Below are 9,014 nucleotides of genomic sequence, written 5' to 3' on the forward strand. Positions count from 1 at the left end.
TGCAATGATTTCCAGATACCATAGTGATTCTATTATCGGTTTCAAAATCATAAACAAGCTCCTTTATAACAGTCTGAAATTATACACTACTTCTCTTTTCTAGGAACTCCTATTTTCACTGCCTTTCCATAATGCATTATTCTAATATATTTTTACACTCTAGTGCAGTGTAAAAATATTTTCATTTTGAACCAGTGTGCTGTGGGTACTCTGGGTCCACACTAACGTGAGGATCTTAGGTGTGCCGCAAACATTTTTAAAGATCATTAATTAAATTGTTGGAAAGAAGTTCAAAGTACAGTAAGTATATTCTTTTTTTATTTTTACCCTCCCCGCTTTTTAAAAATACAGAACGCTTCATGAATCTTGGCGTCATCCTGGGGCAAGTGCCATCCTAATATTCCTTGTGTTATTTCAATTTCAGTATGTGTGCTGCTGAGGCCAATGCTACTCTTTCTTTCTTTTTTTTTTGATCAACATAATTCATGGCAGCACCTGTAGCTCAGTCAGCAAAGGCACCAGCCACATACACCTAGGGTGGTGGGTTTGAACCCGGCCTGGGGCTGCCAAGCAACAATGACAACTGCAACCAAAAAATAGCTGGGCATTGTGGCAGGCACCCATAGTCCCAGCTAAGTGGGAGGCTGAGGCAAGAGAATCGCTTAAGCCCAAGAGTTGGAGGTTGCTGTGAGCTGTGATGCTACGGCACTCTACCCAGGGTGATAGCTTGAGACTCTGTCTCAAAAAAAAAAAACCATAATTTAAATGTGCTACGAAAGTTTTATAACTATAGGTTCAAGTGTGCCATGAGATAAAAAAAGATTGAAAAACACTGCTCTAATGCCTGGCATTGATCCCTCTTCTCTGCCACAAAATATCTATATAAATTGAAATTTTATAAATAAAACTTTCTTCCCTGTATCTGCCCACCTCTAAGTGGCAGAAAGTTTCTTCTTGGTTGTCATTACACTGTAATTAGGACACATTAAACAACATAATGTAAAGATATCCCAAGTTAATTATTAAACAGGAAAAGTCAAACCATTTGAAATGCATTTCTTAATGAGCTAGATGAAAGCACTTGTTGATGGCGGTGTTTTCCAATGAGCTCATGTCTATGGGGATGAGTGAGACAAAGTTAGTGACAGTTTTATTTTTATCCTTCATTTTATAGATTCAAGCACTGTAAACATTGGCTTCTATAAATATGTAGGTAGAAACAGAAGAATTTCTCCAATAGCAGGAGCACTCAATTCTTTTTGGCTCTTTCTTTTTTTTTTTTTGCAGTTTTTGGCCGGGGCTAGGTTTGAACCCACCACCTCTGGCATATGGGGCTGTCACCCTACTCCTTTGAGCCACAGGCACTGCCCTCTTTTTGGCTCTTTCTAAGGCATATGACAGAAATCATATTTTTTATTGAGAGTTAAGGGTACTCCTTTAATTTTGCTCCAGGCAGAGAATGAGAAACCATTTGACTTTCGAAAGGATTTGTTATCTAATCATTAGAGTTTCTCTTACTCCCTAGGAGGTTCACCAAAAAGTTTTACCAAGACTTACCATGTGACTCTGAATTATAACAGTTACTTTTACTTTGGAAGCATATTTTCATACGTGGTATATTCAAAAAATTTGGAAAACCTGAACTATCATTATTTTCAATTCTTGTTTACTAATGTAACTTAAAAATATATAATTTTTAAACTATCTGCTTAAATTTGGAGGTTTTCCTCCCAAGTCTTGGAGTTACCAATTTAGCTCATTAAATATATAGAAATGCCTGCCACATCATCTGAATGAAAAGGCCAATACTCCTCATCAAACTAGATTTATCTTCTGTTAGAAAGAGCCCAACTTTACTTTTCAATCCAAATTATGTGCCCTCCACGTGGGCACCATCACACTGCTGACTCCTGGATCCGAGGCAGATGGGGAGCTATTTCACCAAGCTCTGCCATGAATGTCACACATTGGTGGCATAGGCATGACATCCAGAGCATTTGCTTTGTGCTGCCAGGGCTCCACCTAAGGGGATGTGCAGTCTTTGACAGCCAGGTAGGGGACGGTTATGGTAGAAGAAGTGACGTGTGTTAGTTTGGGTTCTCCAAGAAGCAGACACTGAGATGAGCAGGTGAGTTTGCACATGCAAAGACTTTATTAGAGGAAACAGGAGCGAAATTGGAGGCGGGTGTGGGGAGGGGGGCTCTGAGGAAGACTGAGACACCTGCCAGACCACACTGCAAGTCTGAGGCCATATAAAGGCTGCAGGGTGGACGTGTCCTAGGTTGTTGTGTCATCTGGGGAAGGTTTGGCAAGCCGTCAGGGAGCTCTCAAAGCTGGCTGTCAGGAGAGTCCCATGTCTGAGGGGCAGATCTGCCTCAGTTTCCTGGCCGCACTCGGACATGGGTGTAGAGTGGCCGTGGTAGTGGAAATGTGCACATTTGTGCCAGTGGATTTCAGAGGGTAGTAACTGAGGCCTTTAGTCAACTGAGCTCCTTGTAGTTGGGGGTCTTTGGAGAGATGTCTGCTGGCCACTCGAGGAAATGTTTATATGAAACGTGACTTCCCTTCTGCGGTCTGCATCTTTAACAGATTTGACGTAGAATAGGAAGATGTGGACCAAAACACCCCCTTTCTTATGCCATGATTTGACCCTTCACAGCAATATACTTGGGACTAAACAAATAGTAGATTAGTAATATTTTGATTAAAGAAGGCCGATGGCAGTATTTTGAATTGTCCTTGTTCAGCACCTGAGACTTTTTTTTTTTTTTTTTTAGATAGTCTCACTTTGTTGCCCTTGGTAAAGTGCTATGGTGTCATAGCTCACAGCAACCTCAAACTCTTGGGCTCCATTAATCTGCTTGCCTCAGACTCCAGAGTAGCTGGTGACTATAGGTGTATACCACCATGCCCACCTAGTTTTTCTACTTTTAGTAGAGATGGTATCTTGCTCTTGCTCAGGCTGGTCTCAAACTCTTGAGCTCAAGCAATCCACCTGCCTCAACCTCCCAGACTGCTAGGAATACAGGTGTGACCCACTGCACCCAGCCTCCGTATATGATTTTGAAACCTTAAACCAGAGCTAAACTTGTGGAAAAGAAAAAAGGAAAAGGCCAACACTAATTCACAATAGCTATGTTACCTTGTAATAATAATGCAGTTGAATTTTTTTTTACAGAAAAGTATGCATTTACAATCCTTCTCAATCAATGATCACAACAAACCCTTGTTTGATTGTAAAATTAGGTTTATTACTGAAAACTTTAAAATGAGGCATATACATGATTCAAAAGAGAAAAATCCAGAAGAGAATCCTTAAAGATACAAATATTGAGCAAAAAGTATAGGCAGGGTAGAGCTCTGACGACCCTGGAGGTGGAAAGGGCTATCAGATGTCAAGGGGGAGGGAGGGATGGATTTCCATGGAGCATTGACAGACCTCTGAAGAAATCACTTCCCCTTCACAGCAGTTCTCTGTCACCTGGGAAGCTTCTGAAAATCTCCAAGGCCCAAGCCACACCCAGAACCAATTACATCAGAACTTTCCAGACATGGAAGGCTGGCATCAGGAAGTCTTTAAGGCTTTCCAGGTGACTCTAATGTATCACCAAGGTGAAGAACCACTGCTCTAGGGCCTCACATGTAAGTTGGTAATCCGTATTTGTTGACGATGTGGATGAATGAATATCAGAAACAGAACTAAAAAAAGAGGAAACTTTGAAAAACTAAAGATGATACTTTTTACACAGATGGAAGACCCTGAGATCCTCACTCAAAACACAAACGCTCTTCATTTAGAAGCAGTTCTCACTCAAAACACAAACGCTCTTCATTTAGAAGCAGTTCTGCCTACGAAGTATGGATGTCAAGCTTCTCAGCTCATGATAAGGATGAGAAGGGAAGATTGTGCTCCATGGAGCAGCTCACCAAAAGCAGGAAAGACAAATGTGGTAGATGCCAAGACGAGTAAGCAATAGACACCCAACTGCTGTGGTTGATCACTGCCCTCAAAGTTTATGTGTTGGAAAGGTAAGCCCCAGTGCAGCAGTGTTGGGAGGAAGGGCCTCGGTGAGGTGATTAGTCCTGAGGCTCTTCCCTCGTGAACACATCAATGTCATTATGGTGGGACTAGACTAGTTATCATAGGAGCAGGTTCCTGATAAGAAAGATGAGTTTGTCCCCGTCCCCTCTCTTTCCCATATACTCTCCTGCCCTTGCACTTTTCGCCATGAGGCCTTGCCAGGTGTAGGCCCCTTGATCTGGGACTTGCCAACCCCCAGAACTGTAACAAATTAATCTCTGTTTTGTATAAATTACCCAATCTTTGGTATCCTGTTAAAATAAAACAGACTAAGATATCCACAGAGCAGGAGATAGAACTCCAGGGAGAGTCATCTGGGGCAGTTTTGTACCAGGGCAAACTGACCCACCAGGCCTAGTTTCCCTGAAAGTGTCATTGTATTAGAACAGCACGGTAATTGGTGTTCACGACTGAGTCATCTAGCAGAGGTGATTTTCTGTTCCATCTGCTCTGTGGAAGAAGGCACAGGAGAAAGGGCGGAGCATTAGGCTTCTGGAACACTGGCGGTAACAAGCTGCCCTGACTACAGCTGTGATTTGTTTCTGAAACCTTGGTGGTTTAGCAGTTAGTAAATGCATCACATTGAAGTCTGCAGGAGAAACTGCTCCTAAAACAAACACTTCCTAAGATAGATAGGAAATTTCTCACTGGAGCAAGCCATCCCTTTGTCAAAGAAGGCCCCTCTCTGGAAAAAGGGATAACTAGTGGTTGACAGACCTCTTTGGAGAGAAAACCTGGACTGAGCAAAGTGGTCCAAATACAGATTTCTTAGACTGAAGAGTTAAGCTTTTTCTTAGTTTTGTAAATTAAATGTCTTTTTTTTTTTTTTTAAAGCAGAGATTTGTTATTTTCTTCAAAGAGCTTTTGCTTTCTCAGCAGGGAGTTACATTGCTCTTGCTCTGTAACACATTGCCTGTTCTTAGGAGTTGTGTGTGTTCTCAAATAAACTAGAGAGCTGGACAGGAGTTTCCATGGTAACAGGAGGGCTCTGCAGACTTGAACCTGACATCATGCTAAGAGGACCGTGCAAAGGAAGCAGATGTGTCTTGGAGGCCAAACCATTTAAGCCTGATCGCCCCAGAACATTGAGATGTTAGGTTGCTACTTTCCATGTAACTTCACCTGTCTCACTCAAGACCGAAGCAGGAGCTCTCATGGGAGAGGAGGGACTTTCCCAGAGAAGAGTGGCGGCTGACACTGATAATCCTACTACCCCAACTCGAGTTCAGGAAATGAAAACCTGCCATTTGATCCTGCAGTTCCTCTACTAGGTGTATATCCGAAAGACCAAAAATCACTTGGCAACAAAGAAATATGCACCAGATTGTTCATTGCAGCTCAATTCATAATTGCCAAGTTTCAGAAGAAGCCCAAGTGCCCATCGACCCACGAATGGACTAGCAAATTGTGGTACATGTATACCATGGAATACTATGCAGCCTTAAAGAAAGATGGAGACTTTACCTCTTTCATGTTTACATGGATGGAGCTGGAACATATTCTTCTTAGCAAAGTATCTCAGGAATGGAAGAAAAAGTATCCAATGTACTCAGCCCTACTATGAAGCTAAATTATAGCTTTCACATGAAGACTATAACCCAACTATAGCACAAGACTATGGGGAAAGGGCCAAGGAAGGGGAAGGGAGGGGGGAGGTTTTGGTGGAGGGAGGGTAATGGGTGGGGCCACATCTATGGTGCATCTTAGAATGGGTACAGGTGATTGCACTAATGTACACAGCTATGATTTAACAATAAAAAAAGGAAAAAATAAATTATGGTGTATGTATACAATGGAATACTATGCAGCATTAAAAAAGATGGAGACTTTACCTCTTTAATGTTTACATGGATGGAGCTGGAAAATCTTCTTCTTAGTAAAGTATCTCAGGAATGGAAAAAAATATATCAATGTATTCAGTACAACTACAAAACTAATTTATAATCACTCACACTTTCATATGAGAGATGAATCACAACTACAGCCCAAGATGAAGGAGAGAATGAGAAGGGGGTGGGAAGGGAGGGGGGTGGTTTGATGGAGGGAGGGTTAATGGAGGGACCTCGCCTATGGAGCATATTGCAAGGGTACAAGTTAAACCTATCAAGTATTGAACACCAATGTCTTAACACTGTGATTAAGTAAGCACTCCAATTTGTACAAATAATCAACACATTGAATCCCACAAAGGCATAAATGTATTCATGATCTATATATACATGACTTAATTAAAAAAAAAAAAAAGAAGAAGAAGAAAACTTGAAAGGCGAACTTGACCCTGGGGAAGGTAGGGGAGAAAATTCCCTTATCCCCCTGCACTCCCGGGTCAGCTGTCCGACCCGCCGCCGGGTGGGCAGCGCGGGAGGGGCCCTGACAGTCCACAGGGGATAAGAACTCCGAGGGCGGGTCCAGGGGGAGCTCGGAGGGCAGCCACACCTATTTGGAGGGATCGGGTGTTAGCTGTGCTTTAAGTTGTAGTTCCTCATCTCTGTCCTCTAACACCTGAAGGATATGGGACAGTTATGAGAATTGCTTTCTGACGATGACCCCCCCAGGCTCCTGCTGCCGGGACCCTAGGGAAGGCGGGTCCCACCTGAGAGTGAAGCCGAAGGTGGCCGGAGAGAGGCAGTGAGCGGAGGTTCCAGCAGAGGGCAGCCGAGCGCGCCCGACGGCGGCCAGCGACAAAGGCAAGAGTGGGGGCGCCTGGCAGGGCGGTCCAAGTGCAGGCTTAGGGGGTACCCGCCCCGGTGTGTGTGGAGCAGCCCCAGGGCCTTCCCGGAACTCGCTGGAGGACACCCTGAAGGGCGCCGACCGTGGCACTTCGCAAGCCGGACGGAGCCGCATAGCTTGAGTACAAACCGAGGGGCCTTCAACATTGGGAAACACTTGGAATTGGACGACTTGTGTTCAAAAATTATACTCACCGCCGACTAGCTATGTGACTTCAGGCTGTCCACCCAAGGCCTCCCAGTCTCAACTTCCTTACACAACAAAATGGGTTCCTAACATTTCTCCTCCAACCTCTTGAGGTTGTTTCAAGGACCGAAGGAGATAAGGTTCAAATACATTTTGTAAATGGTAAAATACTGTATGAGACAAAGTATTATTTTGTCTTTGAAAGTTTTCCAACTGAAATGAGGAAACATTAAAAACATCTTTTAGTTTTCATTAATAATCTGTTTCCCTGACAAAGGCTCAAGGGGATTTTACCCAGCAGGTATGGGAAACCCAGAGCGTATCTATCCCAGTAGTTCCACTGTCTCCCGCCCCCAGGGGGAAAGGACCGTGGCTTAGGGGGAGCACTTGGGGCACCAGGTAGAGGCAAGGGTGCTGCCCACATCTCTGACTTACAGTAAAAATAGAAGCTGCCTCTCAAGCAAATGAAATGCAGAAAAAGCAGCTCAGCATATATCCAGGATACACAAACAGAAAAAAAAAATTGCTTTAAGTCATGAAATTACAGTTTAAAGAATGTTGAAGTTCTGAGTCAAAATCGGTAAGACAATCAATCAATTAATCCACACGTTCTTATTCAGTTAGCTTTAATTGGCTGGTATCTGATGAGCGGCTCTCTTAGGCGGGCACTGTGGAAGTTACAACGTTAACTACAGTAGTGCCTCCCTAGTTGACACCTCCTTACGTTGACCATGTCAAGTTGACCTGATTTTCTTTTTTCTTTTTTTTTTTTTTTTTTGAGACAGAGCCTCAAATTATCGCCCTGGGTAGAGTGCGGTGGCATCACACACAGCTCACAGCAACCTCCAACTCCTGAGCTTAAGTGATTCTCTTGCCTCAGCCTCCCAAGTAGCTGGGACTACAGGTGCCCACCACAACACCACAACGCCCAGCAATTTTTTTTGTTTTTTTTTTGGTTGTAGTTGTCATTGTTTGGCAGGCCCAGGCCGGATTCAAACCCACCAGCTCTGGTGTATATATGGGTAGCGCCTTAGCCACTTGAGCTACAGGCACTACCCAAGTTGACCCTGATTTTCATAGACCAGACATGCACTACATGTCCAAGAGCCCTGGTTCCTTATGCTGACCACCTCTGTATGTTGACCAGTCTGTTACAGTCCCTTGGGTGGTCAACTTACGAGGTGTCTGCCTTGCCCTTAAGGAGCTGCAATCTTCAGAGGAAAATACTTACAAAAGCAGTGATGAGCCAGACATGAGCCTTGAGATCCTGCACCTGTGCCATGCAGCATGGCAGCTGGCCACGTGTGGCCACTGTGCGCTTAAAAGCCAGACAAAAATCGAGAGAGGCTGCACGTGTCCACCCTGGAGTAAAATCCTGGTGCAAAAAAGGGAATGTAAAGTGTCTCATTGATCGATTTCATACTGATTACATGTTGAAGGGATATTTGGGGTATATCGGGTTAAATTTATCAGTTAAATTTATTTTAATTGGCTTTTCAACAGACAAGAATGAGTAATCTGATACATTTATTCACGTGGAAATCCTCAGACCCAAATGAGGTTTAATGAGATGTTATGGTGTCCCCGTGGATTGAGCTCTGTCAGGCTAGCAATGTTCTCACGAAGATGTCCTTCCAGCACATCTCTTCTTCCCACCTGAGCGTCAGTCCTCAAAATGTAGTTAGAAGAGAGAGACACTCCATTTTCACCCAGTTCCCATCAAGAGCCTAAAATGCTTGTTCTTTATCTCAGGAACTAGTTTTCCTGATTCAGGAAGCAACACAAAACACCTGGCTAACAAGGGTAGGCGTCTAAGGTTCTGAGTGCTCTGGGCCAGGGGCACCTTTGCCACTGTTCAGTTTCCTCCTGCCAATAAGAACTCCTTCTCCTTAACCACCTGGTATGGATGGTCGACTAATGAGATGAAAAACAGACTGGTTAGAATCCTTTAAGCTGCCTGATGGCGTGTAGCCTGGAGATGTACCTAGTTCACTCTGCCTGCAACAGGGCCTGATGC

At 43.8% G+C, this 9,014-nt stretch overlaps 1 non-coding gene across 1 annotated transcript; it reads right to left on the reverse strand.

The window, feature by feature from the left end:
• Positions 1-341: 341 nt before the first annotated feature.
• LOC128572178 (U6 spliceosomal RNA) lies at positions 342-445 on the reverse strand. Its single transcript, XR_008376089.1, has one exon. It is a non-coding gene; the product is annotated as a U6 spliceosomal RNA (small nuclear RNA).
• Between the last annotated feature and the right edge of the window lie 8,569 nt (positions 446-9,014).

The sequence above is a fragment of the Nycticebus coucang genome, chromosome 19, assembly GCF_027406575.1.
Source record: "Nycticebus coucang isolate mNycCou1 chromosome 19, mNycCou1.pri, whole genome shotgun sequence".
NCBI classification, from domain to species: Eukaryota; Metazoa; Chordata; class Mammalia; order Primates; family Lorisidae; genus Nycticebus; species Nycticebus coucang.